Genomic DNA, 14,186 nt, shown 5'->3' on the forward strand with positions numbered 1-14,186 from the left:
GCTCTCGCGTCAGCTGAGCAAAGTCGAGACAAGTCGAGACACACTACAGGCTGGTCTGCAGCGAGTAAGAAGGGGGAAAAAACATTAATTTAAGGGCGCGTGGCGAAAGTACTCATACGCGAAATTAAAAAGCCCGTTGCGGTGGCCGGGAATCGAACCCGGATCAACTGCTTGGAAGGCAACTATGCTGACCATTACACCACCACCGCACCAGGAAGCGCCCCGACGCCGCGCTGTGTCGGCTTCCCGCCTGTCGGCAGCGGCCGAAGGTGATCGTACCTGGCAGGCGCATTTCGAGGTAGGCTAGGGGAGAACATCCAGCCGCATTCGGACAGCGTATCCGCGCACATTTCGCATCCTTTGGCAAGAGTCGGTGTCGGTGCCGGCGCCGGCGACGCAAGAGTACGCAGAGGACCGCGTTCTGGCGGCATTTTTAAGCAGTGCAGTGCAGGATTCAGCGTCTGCAGCATCTTCTCGACAGAATGCTACGGCGCTTGACGGCAGTCCCACTTTCCCTTGAGACATCTGCTCGGCAAGCAGCGTGAAGTTACTACTGGCCCGAGCATCGGTGGTTCAGTGGTAGAATGCTCGCCTGCCACGCGGGCGGCCCGGGTTCGATTCCCGGCCGATGCATCGTTTTGCTGTTCCCGCGATAATGCTGCCGTGCTGCTTGCGCTCTTGAGATGCACGATCCACAAGAATGTATAGCTGGATTCCCTTGAGAAGAACCGAGAACGCAGCACTCGCGGGTCCCCACTAGGACGCTCGCATCATGTTCTACAGACTAGCGTCGGCCTGGCCTCACAATTTGCTATGTCCAGGTGCCTCCGAGGCACTGAACGTTAACGACAAGGAGTGCTGCCTATCGTTTGCAAAAGCTGCAGCAACACCGCAATCAACTGGGCCGGCAATGCACGTCTAGCAACAGAACACGTTATCCAGGAAGTACAGTGTCTTTACGTCTAACATTGGGTATGGTACTTACCCAGTTTCCAGGAAAAGCGGTTCACCCGTGCCTCGGTAGCGCAGTAGGCAGCGCGTAAGTCTCATAATCTTAAGGTCGTGAGTTCGATCCTCACCTGGGGCATTTAATTTTCTGTGACTGATGGTGATGCTGTCGCTAGGGCACCAACTTATTTCTTGTTTGTTATCCACAACGGTTTCAACGCTTCAGCGGGAAAATGTTTACTCCCTGTTACTGCTACTTACAGCTTCCCTTTCCCTCTTCTCCCAGCACAGCATGAAGCCAAAAGCATTGCTCTGAGACGTTTGAGGTGCGCGCCTTGCCAGTCAGTATGCGCAAAGACGCTCGCAAAGAGAGAAGGGCGCCGACGCGGGACACGACACGAAATGCGACAAGCGACCGTCCGAACCGGCGAAGACACCCCCACATCCGGTGTGGTCTAGTGGCTAGGATACCTGGCTTTCACCCAGGAGGCCCGGGTTCGATTCCCGGTACCGGAACGGAATTTTTTCCACACGAACCGTGACAAGTTTGAGCTGACCGAGCTGCCGTTTCCCGTCCTGCTCGCAATATAGCTACTGTTTCGTGACCGTCAGCAGAATATAGACGAGGGAAGCAGACGTCCGACGACCATAGAAATGGTGTACGGCTTCATGCCATACGTTTCCAGCGCAGGGCTGAGCAACTGCATCTGCCGAGGCCCGTTAGCTCAGTTGGTTAGAGCGTCGTGCTAATAACGCGAAGGTCGTGGGTTCGATCCCCCCACGGGCCACTAGTCTTTTACTACTACGAAAAGGCAGCGCCGATTTCAGCAGGCGAGTGTGATGACCAAAAGATCATCACCCCGCGTGGAAGTTGACAGAGGATCCGAACCCGACTTGTCGGGAAGCGCTACAGCATTCACTCGGCAATGGCCATAATATGTTGAATACACTGGTTCTCAACCGATGAAGACAAGATGAAAGAAAATGTCCGATTGCCGATTTGTAACAACTTTGGCCCTTGTCAGTACTTGGGCGGGTGAGCGCATGGGGACACAGGGTACTGTTGGCAGTTTTACTTCCTATTTTTTCCTTCTCCTTTGTTTTCGGAGCTACAACCCGATTCGGTCATGGACACGCCACCGTGAAAGGAAGGGGGAGTGCTGTGTGCCCATCGCCTCGCCTCTCCTTACCTCTCTCAGTCGTTTCTCGTGCTTGTCGTTTTGATATAGGCCGATTTGAGAGCGTCAGCTCTCGCGTCAGCTGAGCAAAGTCGAGACAAGTCGAGACACACTACAGGCTGGTCTGCAGCGAGTAAGAAGGGGGAAAAAACATTAATTTAAGGGCGCGTGGCGAAAGTACTCATACGCGAAATTAAAAAGCCCGTTGCGGTGGCCGGGAATCGAACCCGGATCAACTGCTTGGAAGGCAACTATGCTGACCATTACACCACCACCGCACAAGGAAGCGCCCCGACGCCGCGCTGTGTCGGCTTCCCGCCTGTCGGCAGCGGCCGAAGGTGATCGTACCTGGCAGGCGCATTTCGAGGTAGGCTAGGGGAGAACATCCAGCCGCATTCGGACAGCGTATCCGCGCACATTTCGCATCCTTTGGCAAGAGTCGGTGTCGGTGCCGGCGCCGGCGACGCAAGAGTACGCAGAGGACCGCGTTCTGGCGGCATTTTTAAGCAGTGCAGTGCAGGATTCAGCGTCTGCAGCATCTTCTCGACAGAATGCTACGGCGCTTGACGGCAGTCCCACTTTCCCTTGAGACATCTGCTCGGCAAGCAGCGTGAAGTTACTACTGGCCCGAGCATCGGTGGTTCAGTGGTAGAATGCTCGCCTGCCACGCGGGCGGCCCGGGTTCGATTCCCGGCCGATGCATCGTTTTGCTGTTCCCGCGATAATGCTGCCGTGCTGCTTGCGCTCTTGAGATGCACGATCCACAAGAATGTATAGCTGGATTCCCTTGAGAAGAACCGAGAACGCAGCACTCGCGGGTCCCCACTAGGACGCTCGCATCATGTTCTACAGACTAGCGTCGGCCTGGCCTCACAATTTGCTATGTCCAGGTGCCTCCGAGGCACTGAACGTTAACGACAAGGAGTGCTGCCTATCGTTTGCAAAAGCTGCAGCAACACCGCAATCAACTGGGCCGGCAATGCACGTCTAGCAACAGAACACGTTATCCAGGAAGTACAGTGTCTTTACGTCTAACATTGGGTATGGTACTTACCCAGTTTCCAGGAAAAGCGGTTCACCCGTGCCTCGGTAGCGCAGTAGGCAGCGCGTAAGTCTCATAATCTTAAGGTCGTGAGTTCGATCCTCACCTGGGGCATTTAATTTTCTGTGACTGATGGTGATGCTGTCGCTAGGGCACCAACTTATTTCTTGTTTGTTATCCACAACGGTTTCAACGCTTCAGCGGGAAAATGTTTACTCCCTGTTACTGCTACTTACAGCTTCCCTTTCCCTCTTCTCCCAGCACAGCATGAAGCCAAAAGCATTGCTCTGAGACGTTTGAGGTGCGCGCCTTGCCAGTCAGTATGCGCAAAGACGCTCGCAAAGAGAGAAGGGCGCCGACGCGGGACACGACACGAAATGCGACAAGCGACCGTCCGAACCGGCGAAGACACCCCCACATCCGGTGTGGTCTAGTGGCTAGGATACCTGGCTTTCACCCAGGAGGCCCGGGTTCGATTCCCGGTACCGGAACGGAATTTTTTCCACACGAACCGTGACAAGTTTGAGCTGACCGAGCTGCCGTTTCCCGTCCTGCTCGCAATATAGCTACTGTTTCGTGACCGTCAGCAGAATATAGACGAGGGAAGCAGACGTCCGACGACCATAGAAATGGTGTACGGCTTCATGCCATACGTTTCCAGCGCAGGGCTGAGCAACTGCATCTGCCGAGGCCCGTTAGCTCAGTTGGTTAGAGCGTCGTGCTAATAACGCGAAGGTCGTGGGTTCGATCCCCCCACGGGCCACTAGTCTTTTACTACTACGAAAAGGCAGCGCCGATTTCAGCAGGCGAGTGTGATGACCAAAAGATCATCACCCCGCGTGGAAGTTGACAGAGGATCCGAACCCGACTTGTCGGGAAGCGCTACAGCATTCACTCGGCAATGGCCATAATATGTTGAATACACTGGTTCTCAACCGATGAAGACAAGATGAAAGAAAATGTCCGATTGCCGATTTGTAACAACTTTGGCCCTTGTCAGTACTTGGGCGGGTGAGCGCATGGGGACACAGGGTACTGTTGGCAGTTTTACTTCCTATTTTTTCCTTCTCCTTTGTTTTCGGAGCTACAACCCGATTCGGTCATGGACACGCCACCGTGAAAGGAAGGGGGAGTGCTGTGTGCCCATCGCCTCGCCTCTCCTTACCTCTCTCAGTCGTTTCTCGTGCTTGTCGTTTTGATATAGGCCGATTTGAGAGCGTCAGCTCTCGCGTCAGCTGAGCAAAGTCGAGACAAGTCGAGACACACTACAGGCTGGTCTGCAGCGAGTAAGAAGGGGGAAAAAACATTAATTTAAGGGCGCGTGGCGAAAGTACTCATACGCGAAATTAAAAAGCCCGTTGCGGTGGCCGGGAATCGAACCCGGATCAACTGCTTGGAAGGCAACTATGCTGACCATTACACCACCACCGCACCAGGAAGCGCCCCGACGCCGCGCTGTGTCGGCTTCCCGCCTGTCGGCAGCGGCCGAAGGTGATCGTACCTGGCAGGCGCATTTCGAGGTAGGCTAGGGGAGAACATCCAGCCGCATTCGGACAGCGTATCCGCGCACATTTCGCATCCTTTGGCAAGAGTCGGTGTCGGTGCCGGCGCCGGCGACGCAAGAGTACGCAGAGGACCGCGTTCTGGCGGCATTTTTAAGCAGTGCAGTGCAGGATTCAGCGTCTGCAGCATCTTCTCGACAGAATGCTACGGCGCTTGACGGCAGTCCCACTTTCCCTTGAGACATCTGCTCGGCAAGCAGCGTGAAGTTACTACTGGCCCGAGCATCGGTGGTTCAGTGGTAGAATGCTCGCCTGCCACGCGGGCGGCCCGGGTTCGATTCCCGGCCGATGCATCGTTTTGCTGTTCCCGCGATAATGCTGCCGTGCTGCTTGCGCTCTTGAGATGCACGATCCACAAGAATGTATAGCTGGATTCCCTTGAGAAGAACCGAGAACGCAGCACTCGCGGGTCCCCACTAGGACGCTCGCATCATGTTCTACAGACTAGCGTCGGCCTGGCCTCACAATTTGCTATGTCCAGGTGCCTCCGAGGCACTGAACGTTAACGACAAGGAGTGCTGCCTATCGTTTGCAAAAGCTGCAGCAACACCGCAATCAACTGGGCCGGCAATGCACGTCTAGCAACAGAACACGTTATCCAGGAAGTACAGTGTCTTTACGTCTAACATTGGGTATGGTACTTACCCAGTTTCCAGGAAAAGCGGTTCACCCGTGCCTCGGTAGCGCAGTAGGCAGCGCGTAAGTCTCATAATCTTAAGGTCGTGAGTTCGATCCTCACCTGGGGCATTTAATTTTCTGTGACTGATGGTGATGCTGTCGCTAGGGCACCAACTTATTTCTTGTTTGTTATCCACAACGGTTTCAACGCTTCAGCGGGAAAATGTTTACTCCCTGTTACTGCTACTTACAGCTTCCCTTTCCCTCTTCTCCCAGCACAGCATGAAGCCAAAAGCATTGCTCTGAGACGTTTGAGGTGCGCGCCTTGCCAGTCAGTATGCGCAAAGACGCTCGCAAAGAGAGAAGGGCGCCGACGCGGGACACGACACGAAATGCGACAAGCGACCGTCCGAACCGGCGAAGACACCCCCACATCCGGTGTGGTCTAGTGGCTAGGATACCTGGCTTTCACCCAGGAGGCCCGGGTTCGATTCCCGGTACCGGAACGGAATTTTTTCCACACGAACCGTGACAAGTTTGAGCTGACCGAGCTGCCGTTTCCCGTCCTGCTCGCAATATAGCTACTGTTTCGTGACCGTCAGCAGAATATAGACGAGGGAAGCAGACGTCCGACGACCATAGAAATGGTGTACGGCTTCATGCCATACGTTTCCAGCGCAGGGCTGAGCAACTGCATCTGCCGAGGCCCGTTAGCTCAGTTGGTTAGAGCGTCGTGCTAATAACGCGAAGGTCGTGGGTTCGATCCCCCCACGGGCCACTAGTCTTTTACTACTACGAAAAGGCAGCGCCGATTTCAGCAGGCGAGTGTGATGACCAAAAGATCATCACCCCGCGTGGAAGTTGACAGAGGATCCGAACCCGACTTGTCGGGAAGCGCTACAGCATTCACTCGGCAATGGCCATAATATGTTGAATACACTGGTTCTCAACCGATGAAGACAAGATGAAAGAAAATGTCCGATTGCCGATTTGTAACAACTTTGGCCCTTGTCAGTACTTGGGCGGGTGAGCGCATGGGGACACAGGGTACTGTTGGCAGTTTTACTTCCTATTTTTTCCTTCTCCTTTGTTTTCGGAGCTACAACCCGATTCGGTCATGGACACGCCACCGTGAAAGGAAGGGGGAGTGCTGTGTGCCCATCGCCTCGCCTCTCCTTACCTCTCTCAGTCGTTTCTCGTGCTTGTCGTTTTGATATAGGCCGATTTGAGAGCGTCAGCTCTCGCGTCAGCTGAGCAAAGTCGAGACAAGTCGAGACACACTACAGGCTGGTCTGCAGCGAGTAAGAAGGGGGAAAAAACATTAATTTAAGGGCGCGTGGCGAAAGTACTCATACGCGAAATTAAAAAGCCCGTTGCGGTGGCCGGGAATCGAACCCGGATCAACTGCTTGGAAGGCAACTATGCTGACCATTACACCACCACCGCACAAGGAAGCGCCCCGACGCCGCGCTGTGTCGGCTTCCCGCCTGTCGGCAGCGGCCGAAGGTGATCGTACCTGGCAGGCGCATTTCGAGGTAGGCTAGGGGAGAACATCCAGCCGCATTCGGACAGCGTATCCGCGCACATTTCGCATCCTTTGGCAAGAGTCGGTGTCGGTGCCGGCGCCGGCGACGCAAGAGTACGCAGAGGACCGCGTTCTGGCGGCATTTTTAAGCAGTGCAGTGCAGGATTCAGCGTCTGCAGCATCTTCTCGACAGAATGCTACGGCGCTTGACGGCAGTCCCACTTTCCCTTGAGACATCTGCTCGGCAAGCAGCGTGAAGTTACTACTGGCCCGAGCATCGGTGGTTCAGTGGTAGAATGCTCGCCTGCCACGCGGGCGGCCCGGGTTCGATTCCCGGCCGATGCATCGTTTTGCTGTTCCCGCGATAATGCTGCCGTGCTGCTTGCGCTCTTGAGATGCACGATCCACAAGAATGTATAGCTGGATTCCCTTGAGAAGAACCGAGAACGCAGCACTCGCGGGTCCCCACTAGGACGCTCGCATCATGTTCTACAGACTAGCGTCGGCCTGGCCTCACAATTTGCTATGTCCAGGTGCCTCCGAGGCACTGAACGTTAACGACAAGGAGTGCTGCCTATCGTTTGCAAAAGCTGCAGCAACACCGCAATCAACTGGGCCGGCAATGCACGTCTAGCAACAGAACACGTTATCCAGGAAGTACAGTGTCTTTACGTCTAACATTGGGTATGGTACTTACCCAGTTTCCAGGAAAAGCGGTTCACCCGTGCCTCGGTAGCGCAGTAGGCAGCGCGTAAGTCTCATAATCTTAAGGTCGTGAGTTCGATCCTCACCTGGGGCATTTAATTTTCTGTGACTGATGGTGATGCTGTCGCTAGGGCACCAACTTATTTCTTGTTTGTTATCCACAACGGTTTCAACGCTTCAGCGGGAAAATGTTTACTCCCTGTTACTGCTACTTACAGCTTCCCTTTCCCTCTTCTCCCAGCACAGCATGAAGCCAAAAGCATTGCTCTGAGACGTTTGAGGTGCGCGCCTTGCCAGTCAGTATGCGCAAAGACGCTCGCAAAGAGAGAAGGGCGCCGACGCGGGACACGACACGAAATGCGACAAGCGACCGTCCGAACCGGCGAAGACACCCCCACATCCGGTGTGGTCTAGTGGCTAGGATACCTGGCTTTCACCCAGGAGGCCCGGGTTCGATTCCCGGTACCGGAACGGAATTTTTTCCACACGAACCGTGACAAGTTTGAGCTGACCGAGCTGCCGTTTCCCGTCCTGCTCGCAATATAGCTACTGTTTCGTGACCGTCAGCAGAATATAGACGAGGGAAGCAGACGTCCGACGACCATAGAAATGGTGTACGGCTTCATGCCATACGTTTCCAGCGCAGGGCTGAGCAACTGCATCTGCCGAGGCCCGTTAGCTCAGTTGGTTAGAGCGTCGTGCTAATAACGCGAAGGTCGTGGGTTCGATCCCCCCACGGGCCACTAGTCTTTTACTACTACGAAAAGGCAGCGCCGATTTCAGCAGGCGAGTGTGATGACCAAAAGATCATCACCCCGCGTGGAAGTTGACAGAGGATCCGAACCCGACTTGTCGGGAAGCGCTACAGCATTCACTCGGCAATGGCCATAATATGTTGAATACACTGGTTCTCAACCGATGAAGACAAGATGAAAGAAAATGTCCGATTGCCGATTTGTAACAACTTTGGCCCTTGTCAGTACTTGGGCGGGTGAGCGCATGGGGACACAGGGTACTGTTGGCAGTTTTACTTCCTATTTTTTCCTTCTCCTTTGTTTTCGGAGCTACAACCCGATTCGGTCATGGACACGCCACCGTGAAAGGAAGGGGGAGTGCTGTGTGCCCATCGCCTCGCCTCTCCTTACCTCTCTCAGTCGTTTCTCGTGCTTGTCGTTTTGATATAGGCCGATTTGAGAGCGTCAGCTCTCGCGTCAGCTGAGCAAAGTCGAGACAAGTCGAGACACACTACAGGCTGGTCTGCAGCGAGTAAGAAGGGGGAAAAAACATTAATTTAAGGGCGCGTGGCGAAAGTACTCATACGCGAAATTAAAAAGCCCGTTGCGGTGGCCGGGAATCGAACCCGGATCAACTGCTTGGAAGGCAACTATGCTGACCATTACACCACCACCGCACAAGGAAGCGCCCCGACGCCGCGCTGTGTCGGCTTCCCGCCTGTCGGCAGCGGCCGAAGGTGATCGTACCTGGCAGGCGCATTTCGAGGTAGGCTAGGGGAGAACATCCAGCCGCATTCGGACAGCGTATCCGCGCACATTTCGCATCCTTTGGCAAGAGTCGGTGTCGGTGCCGGCGCCGGCGACGCAAGAGTACGCAGAGGACCGCGTTCTGGCGGCATTTTTAAGCAGTGCAGTGCAGGATTCAGCGTCTGCAGCATCTTCTCGACAGAATGCTACGGCGCTTGACGGCAGTCCCACTTTCCCTTGAGACATCTGCTCGGCAAGCAGCGTGAAGTTACTACTGGCCCGAGCATCGGTGGTTCAGTGGTAGAATGCTCGCCTGCCACGCGGGCGGCCCGGGTTCGATTCCCGGCCGATGCATCGTTTTGCTGTTCCCGCGATAATGCTGCCGTGCTGCTTGCGCTCTTGAGATGCACGATCCACAAGAATGTATAGCTGGATTCCCTTGAGAAGAACCGAGAACGCAGCACTCGCGGGTCCCCACTAGGACGCTCGCATCATGTTCTACAGACTAGCGTCGGCCTGGCCTCACAATTTGCTATGTCCAGGTGCCTCCGAGGCACTGAACGTTAACGACAAGGAGTGCTGCCTATCGTTTGCAAAAGCTGCAGCAACACCGCAATCAACTGGGCCGGCAATGCACGTCTAGCAACAGAACACGTTATCCAGGAAGTACAGTGTCTTTACGTCTAACATTGGGTATGGTACTTACCCAGTTTCCAGGAAAAGCGGTTCACCCGTGCCTCGGTAGCGCAGTAGGCAGCGCGTAAGTCTCATAATCTTAAGGTCGTGAGTTCGATCCTCACCTGGGGCATTTAATTTTCTGTGACTGATGGTGATGCTGTCGCTAGGGCACCAACTTATTTCTTGTTTGTTATCCACAACGGTTTCAACGCTTCAGCGGGAAAATGTTTACTCCCTGTTACTGCTACTTACAGCTTCCCTTTCCCTCTTCTCCCAGCACAGCATGAAGCCAAAAGCATTGCTCTGAGACGTTTGAGGTGCGCGCCTTGCCAGTCAGTATGCGCAAAGACGCTCGCAAAGAGAGAAGGGCGCCGACGCGGGACACGACACGAAATGCGACAAGCGACCGTCCGAACCGGCGAAGACACCCCCCACATCCGGTGTGGTCTAGTGGCTAGGATACCTGGCTTTCACCCAGGAGGCCCGGGTTCGATTCCCGGTACCGGAACGGAATTTTTTCCACACGAACCGTGACAAGTTTGAGCTGACCGAGCTGCCGTTTCCCGTCCTGCTCGCAATATAGCTACTGTTTCGTGACCGTCAGCAGAATATAGACGAGGGAAGCAGACGTCCGACGACCATAGAAATGGTGTACGGCTTCATGCCATACGTTTCCAGCGCAGGGCTGAGCAACTGCATCTGCCGAGGCCCGTTAGCTCAGTTGGTTAGAGCGTCGTGCTAATAACGCGAAGGTCGTGGGTTCGATCCCCCCACGGGCCACTAGTCTTTTACTACTACGAAAAGGCAGCGCCGATTTCAGCAGGCGAGTGTGATGACCAAAAGATCATCACCCCGCGTGGAAGTTGACAGAGGATCCGAACCCGACTTGTCGGGAAGCGCTACAGCATTCACTCGGCAATGGCCATAATATGTTGAATACACTGGTTCTCAACCGATGAAGACAAGATGAAAGAAAATGTCCGATTGCCGATTTGTAACAACTTTGGCCCTTGTCAGTACTTGGGCGGGTGAGCGCATGGGGACACAGGGTACTGTTGGCAGTTTTACTTCCTATTTTTTCCTTCTCCTTTGTTTTCGGAGCTACAACCCGATTCGGTCATGGACACGCCACCGTGAAAGGAAGGGGGAGTGCTGTGTGCCCATCGCCTCGCCTCTCCTTACCTCTCTCAGTCGTTTCTCGTGCTTGTCGTTTTGATATAGGCCGATTTGAGAGCGTCAGCTCTCGCGTCAGCTGAGCAAAGTCGAGACAAGTCGAGACACACTACAGGCTGGTCTGCAGCGAGTAAGAAGGGGGAAAAAACATTAATTTAAGGGCGCGTGGCGAAAGTACTCATACGCGAAATTAAAAAGCCCGTTGCGGTGGCCGGGAATCGAACCCGGATCAACTGCTTGGAAGGCAACTATGCTGACCATTACACCACCACCGCACAAGGAAGCGCCCCGACGCCGCGCTGTGTCGGCTTCCCGCCTGTCGGCAGCGGCCGAAGGTGATCGTACCTGGCAGGCGCATTTCGAGGTAGGCTAGGGGAGAACATCCAGCCGCATTCGGACAGCGTATCCGCGCACATTTCGCATCCTTTGGCAAGAGTCGGTGTCGGTGCCGGCGCCGGCGACGCAAGAGTACGCAGAGGACCGCGTTCTGGCGGCATTTTTAAGCAGTGCAGTGCAGGATTCAGCGTCTGCAGCATCTTCTCGACAGAATGCTACGGCGCTTGACGGCAGTCCCACTTTCCCTTGAGACATCTGCTCGGCAAGCAGCGTGAAGTTACTACTGGCCCGAGCATCGGTGGTTCAGTGGTAGAATGCTCGCCTGCCACGCGGGCGGCCCGGGTTCGATTCCCGGCCGATGCATCGTTTTGCTGTTCCCGCGATAATGCTGCCGTGCTGCTTGCGCTCTTGAGATGCACGATCCACAAGAATGTATAGCTGGATTCCCTTGAGAAGAACCGAGAACGCAGCACTCGCGGGTCCCCACTAGGACGCTCGCATCATGTTCTACAGACTAGCGTCGGCCTGGCCTCACAATTTGCTATGTCCAGGTGCCTCCGAGGCACTGAACGTTAACGACAAGGAGTGCTGCCTATCGTTTGCAAAAGCTGCAGCAACACCGCAATCAACTGGGCCGGCAATGCACGTCTAGCAACAGAACACGTTATCCAGGAAGTACAGTGTCTTTACGTCTAACATTGGGTATGGTACTTACCCAGTTTCCAGGAAAAGCGGTTCACCCGTGCCTCGGTAGCGCAGTAGGCAGCGCGTAAGTCTCATAATCTTAAGGTCGTGAGTTCGATCCTCACCTGGGGCATTTAATTTTCTGTGACTGATGGTGATGCTGTCGCTAGGGCACCAACTTATTTCTTGTTTGTTATCCACAACGGTTTCAACGCTTCAGCGGGAAAATGTTTACTCCCCTGTTACTGCTACTTACAGCTTCCCTTTCCCTCTTCTCCCAGCACAGCATGAAGCCAAAAGCATTGCTCTGAGACGTTTGAGGTGCGCGCCTTGCCAGTCAGTATGCGCAAAGACGCTCGCAAAGAGAGAAGGGCGCCGACGCGGGACACGACACGAAATGCGACAAGCGACCGTCCGAACCGGCGAAGACACCCCCACATCCGGTGTGGTCTAGTGGCTAGGATACCTGGCTTTCACCCAGGAGGCCCGGGTTCGATTCCCGGTACCGGAACGGAATTTTTTCCACACGAACCGTGACAAGTTTGAGCTGACCGAGCTGCCGTTTCCCGTCCTGCTCGCAATATAGCTACTGTTTCGTGACCGTCAGCAGAATATAGACGAGGGAAGCAGACGTCCGACGACCATAGAAATGGTGTACGGCTTCATGCCATACGTTTCCAGCGCAGGGCTGAGCAACTGCATCTGCCGAGGCCCGTTAGCTCAGTTGGTTAGAGCGTCGTGCTAATAACGCGAAGGTCGTGGGTTCGATCCCCCACGGGCCACTAGTCTTTTACTACTACGAAAAGGCAGCGCCGATTTCAGCAGGCGAGTGTGATGACCAAAAGATCATCACCCCGCGTGGAAGTTGACAGAGGATCCGAACCCGACTTGTCGGGAAGCGCTACAGCATTCACTCGGCAATGGCCATAATATGTTGAATACACTGGTTCTCAACCGATGAAGACAAGATGAAAGAAAATGTCCGATTGCCGATTTGTAACAACTTTGCCCTTGTCAGTACTTGGGCGGGTGAGCGCATGGGGACACAGGGTACTGTTGGCAGTTTTACTTCCTATTTTTTCCTTCTCCTTTGTTTCGGAGCTACAACCCGATTCGGTCATGGACACGCCACCGTGAAAGGAAGGGGGAGTGCTGTGTGCCCATCGCCTCGCCTCTCCTTACCTCTCTCAGTCGTTTCTCGTGCTTGTCGTTTTGATATAGGCCGATTTGAGAGCGTCAGCTCTCGCGTCAGCTGAGCAAAGTCGAGACAAGTCGAGACACACTACAGGCTGGTCTGCAGCGAGTAAGAAGGGGGAAAAAACATTAATTTAAGGGCGCGTGGCGAAAGTACTCATACGCGAAATTAAAAGCCCGTTGCGGTGGCCGGGAATCGAACCCGATCAACTGCTTGGAAGGCAACTATGCTGACCATTACACCACCACCGCACCAGGAAGCGCCCCGACGCCGCGCTGTGTCGGCTTCCCGCCTGTCGGCAGCGGCCGAAGGTGATCGTACCTGGCAGGCGCATTTCGAGGTAGGCTAGGGGAGAACATCCAGCCGCATTCGGACAGCGTATCCGCGCACATTTCGCATCCTTTGGCAAGAGTCGGTGTCGGTGCCGGCGCCGGCGACGCAAGAGTACGCAGAGGACCGCGTTCTGGCGGCATTTTTAAGCAGTGCAGTGCAGGATTCAGCGTCTGCAGCATCTTCTCGACAGAATGCTACGGCGCTTGACGGCAGTCCCACTTTCCCTTGAGACATCTGCTCGGCAAGCAGCGTGAAGTTACTACTGGCCCGAGCATCGGTGGTTCAGTGGTAGAATGCTCGCCTGCCACGCGGGCGGCCCGGGTTCGATTCCCGGCCGATGCATCGTTTTGCTGTTCCCGCGATAATGCTGCCGTGCTGCTTGCGCTCTTGAGATGCACGATCCACAAGAATGTATAGCTGGATTCCCTTGAGAAGAACCGAGAACGCAGCACTCGCGGGTCCCCACTAGGACGCTCGCATCATGTTCTACAGACTAGCGTCGGCCTGGCCTCACAATTTGCTATGTCCAGGTGCCTCCGAGGCACTGAACGTTAACGACAAGGAGTGCTGCCTATCGTTTGCAAAAGCTGCAGCAACACCGCAATCAACTGGGCCGGCAATGCACGTCTAGCAACAGAACACGTTATCCAGGAAGTACAGTGTCTTTACGTCTAACATTGGGTATGGTACTTACCCAGTTTCCAGGAAAAGCGGTTCACCCGTGCCTC

The 14,186-nt window shown here is 54.8% G+C and overlaps 32 non-coding genes across 32 annotated transcripts; 25 read left to right on the forward strand and 7 right to left on the reverse strand.

The window, feature by feature from the left end:
- Positions 1-137: 137 nt before the first annotated feature.
- On the reverse strand, positions 138-209 carry Trnag-ucc (transfer RNA glycine (anticodon UCC)). Its single transcript has one exon. It is a non-coding gene; the product is annotated as a tRNA-Gly (tRNA).
- Positions 210-562: 353 nt separating this feature from the next.
- Trnag-gcc (transfer RNA glycine (anticodon GCC)) lies at positions 563-633 on the forward strand. The gene has a single exon. It is a non-coding gene; the product is annotated as a tRNA-Gly (tRNA).
- A 381-nt stretch (positions 634-1,014) lies between these two features.
- On the forward strand, positions 1,015-1,087 carry Trnam-cau (transfer RNA methionine (anticodon CAU)). Its single transcript has one exon. It is a non-coding gene; the product is annotated as a tRNA-Met (tRNA).
- A 305-nt stretch (positions 1,088-1,392) lies between these two features.
- Positions 1,393-1,464, forward strand: Trnae-uuc (transfer RNA glutamic acid (anticodon UUC)). The gene has a single exon. It is a non-coding gene; the product is annotated as a tRNA-Glu (tRNA).
- Positions 1,465-1,662: 198 nt separating this feature from the next.
- Trnai-aau (transfer RNA isoleucine (anticodon AAU)) lies at positions 1,663-1,736 on the forward strand. The gene has a single exon. It is a non-coding gene; the product is annotated as a tRNA-Ile (tRNA).
- Positions 1,737-2,332: 596 nt separating this feature from the next.
- Trnag-ucc (transfer RNA glycine (anticodon UCC)) lies at positions 2,333-2,404 on the reverse strand. Its single transcript has one exon. It is a non-coding gene; the product is annotated as a tRNA-Gly (tRNA).
- A 353-nt stretch (positions 2,405-2,757) lies between these two features.
- On the forward strand, positions 2,758-2,828 carry Trnag-gcc (transfer RNA glycine (anticodon GCC)). The gene has a single exon. It is a non-coding gene; the product is annotated as a tRNA-Gly (tRNA).
- A 381-nt stretch (positions 2,829-3,209) lies between these two features.
- Positions 3,210-3,282, forward strand: Trnam-cau (transfer RNA methionine (anticodon CAU)). Its single transcript has one exon. It is a non-coding gene; the product is annotated as a tRNA-Met (tRNA).
- A 305-nt stretch (positions 3,283-3,587) lies between these two features.
- Positions 3,588-3,659, forward strand: Trnae-uuc (transfer RNA glutamic acid (anticodon UUC)). Its single transcript has one exon. It is a non-coding gene; the product is annotated as a tRNA-Glu (tRNA).
- A 198-nt stretch (positions 3,660-3,857) lies between these two features.
- On the forward strand, positions 3,858-3,931 carry Trnai-aau (transfer RNA isoleucine (anticodon AAU)). The gene has a single exon. It is a non-coding gene; the product is annotated as a tRNA-Ile (tRNA).
- Positions 3,932-4,527: 596 nt separating this feature from the next.
- Trnag-ucc (transfer RNA glycine (anticodon UCC)) lies at positions 4,528-4,599 on the reverse strand. Its single transcript has one exon. It is a non-coding gene; the product is annotated as a tRNA-Gly (tRNA).
- Positions 4,600-4,952: 353 nt separating this feature from the next.
- On the forward strand, positions 4,953-5,023 carry Trnag-gcc (transfer RNA glycine (anticodon GCC)). Its single transcript has one exon. It is a non-coding gene; the product is annotated as a tRNA-Gly (tRNA).
- A 381-nt stretch (positions 5,024-5,404) lies between these two features.
- Positions 5,405-5,477, forward strand: Trnam-cau (transfer RNA methionine (anticodon CAU)). Its single transcript has one exon. It is a non-coding gene; the product is annotated as a tRNA-Met (tRNA).
- A 305-nt stretch (positions 5,478-5,782) lies between these two features.
- On the forward strand, positions 5,783-5,854 carry Trnae-uuc (transfer RNA glutamic acid (anticodon UUC)). The gene has a single exon. It is a non-coding gene; the product is annotated as a tRNA-Glu (tRNA).
- A 198-nt stretch (positions 5,855-6,052) lies between these two features.
- Positions 6,053-6,126, forward strand: Trnai-aau (transfer RNA isoleucine (anticodon AAU)). The gene has a single exon. It is a non-coding gene; the product is annotated as a tRNA-Ile (tRNA).
- Positions 6,127-6,722: 596 nt separating this feature from the next.
- Trnag-ucc (transfer RNA glycine (anticodon UCC)) lies at positions 6,723-6,794 on the reverse strand. The gene has a single exon. It is a non-coding gene; the product is annotated as a tRNA-Gly (tRNA).
- Positions 6,795-7,147: 353 nt separating this feature from the next.
- Trnag-gcc (transfer RNA glycine (anticodon GCC)) lies at positions 7,148-7,218 on the forward strand. Its single transcript has one exon. It is a non-coding gene; the product is annotated as a tRNA-Gly (tRNA).
- A 381-nt stretch (positions 7,219-7,599) lies between these two features.
- Positions 7,600-7,672, forward strand: Trnam-cau (transfer RNA methionine (anticodon CAU)). Its single transcript has one exon. It is a non-coding gene; the product is annotated as a tRNA-Met (tRNA).
- Positions 7,673-7,977: 305 nt separating this feature from the next.
- On the forward strand, positions 7,978-8,049 carry Trnae-uuc (transfer RNA glutamic acid (anticodon UUC)). The gene has a single exon. It is a non-coding gene; the product is annotated as a tRNA-Glu (tRNA).
- Positions 8,050-8,247: 198 nt separating this feature from the next.
- Trnai-aau (transfer RNA isoleucine (anticodon AAU)) lies at positions 8,248-8,321 on the forward strand. Its single transcript has one exon. It is a non-coding gene; the product is annotated as a tRNA-Ile (tRNA).
- A 596-nt stretch (positions 8,322-8,917) lies between these two features.
- Trnag-ucc (transfer RNA glycine (anticodon UCC)) lies at positions 8,918-8,989 on the reverse strand. The gene has a single exon. It is a non-coding gene; the product is annotated as a tRNA-Gly (tRNA).
- Positions 8,990-9,342: 353 nt separating this feature from the next.
- On the forward strand, positions 9,343-9,413 carry Trnag-gcc (transfer RNA glycine (anticodon GCC)). Its single transcript has one exon. It is a non-coding gene; the product is annotated as a tRNA-Gly (tRNA).
- A 381-nt stretch (positions 9,414-9,794) lies between these two features.
- Trnam-cau (transfer RNA methionine (anticodon CAU)) lies at positions 9,795-9,867 on the forward strand. Its single transcript has one exon. It is a non-coding gene; the product is annotated as a tRNA-Met (tRNA).
- A 306-nt stretch (positions 9,868-10,173) lies between these two features.
- On the forward strand, positions 10,174-10,245 carry Trnae-uuc (transfer RNA glutamic acid (anticodon UUC)). Its single transcript has one exon. It is a non-coding gene; the product is annotated as a tRNA-Glu (tRNA).
- A 198-nt stretch (positions 10,246-10,443) lies between these two features.
- Trnai-aau (transfer RNA isoleucine (anticodon AAU)) lies at positions 10,444-10,517 on the forward strand. Its single transcript has one exon. It is a non-coding gene; the product is annotated as a tRNA-Ile (tRNA).
- Positions 10,518-11,113: 596 nt separating this feature from the next.
- On the reverse strand, positions 11,114-11,185 carry Trnag-ucc (transfer RNA glycine (anticodon UCC)). The gene has a single exon. It is a non-coding gene; the product is annotated as a tRNA-Gly (tRNA).
- A 353-nt stretch (positions 11,186-11,538) lies between these two features.
- On the forward strand, positions 11,539-11,609 carry Trnag-gcc (transfer RNA glycine (anticodon GCC)). Its single transcript has one exon. It is a non-coding gene; the product is annotated as a tRNA-Gly (tRNA).
- A 381-nt stretch (positions 11,610-11,990) lies between these two features.
- Positions 11,991-12,063, forward strand: Trnam-cau (transfer RNA methionine (anticodon CAU)). Its single transcript has one exon. It is a non-coding gene; the product is annotated as a tRNA-Met (tRNA).
- A 306-nt stretch (positions 12,064-12,369) lies between these two features.
- Trnae-uuc (transfer RNA glutamic acid (anticodon UUC)) lies at positions 12,370-12,441 on the forward strand. The gene has a single exon. It is a non-coding gene; the product is annotated as a tRNA-Glu (tRNA).
- A 198-nt stretch (positions 12,442-12,639) lies between these two features.
- On the forward strand, positions 12,640-12,712 carry Trnai-aau (transfer RNA isoleucine (anticodon AAU)). Its single transcript has one exon. It is a non-coding gene; the product is annotated as a tRNA-Ile (tRNA).
- Positions 12,713-13,305: 593 nt separating this feature from the next.
- Trnag-ucc (transfer RNA glycine (anticodon UCC)) lies at positions 13,306-13,376 on the reverse strand. The gene has a single exon. It is a non-coding gene; the product is annotated as a tRNA-Gly (tRNA).
- Positions 13,377-13,729: 353 nt separating this feature from the next.
- Trnag-gcc (transfer RNA glycine (anticodon GCC)) lies at positions 13,730-13,800 on the forward strand. Its single transcript has one exon. It is a non-coding gene; the product is annotated as a tRNA-Gly (tRNA).
- Positions 13,801-14,186: the final 386 nt, after the last annotated feature.

The sequence above is a fragment of the Schistocerca nitens genome, unplaced genomic scaffold, assembly GCF_023898315.1.
Source record: "Schistocerca nitens isolate TAMUIC-IGC-003100 unplaced genomic scaffold, iqSchNite1.1 HiC_scaffold_77, whole genome shotgun sequence".
Classification (NCBI taxonomy): domain Eukaryota; kingdom Metazoa; phylum Arthropoda; class Insecta; order Orthoptera; family Acrididae; genus Schistocerca; species Schistocerca nitens.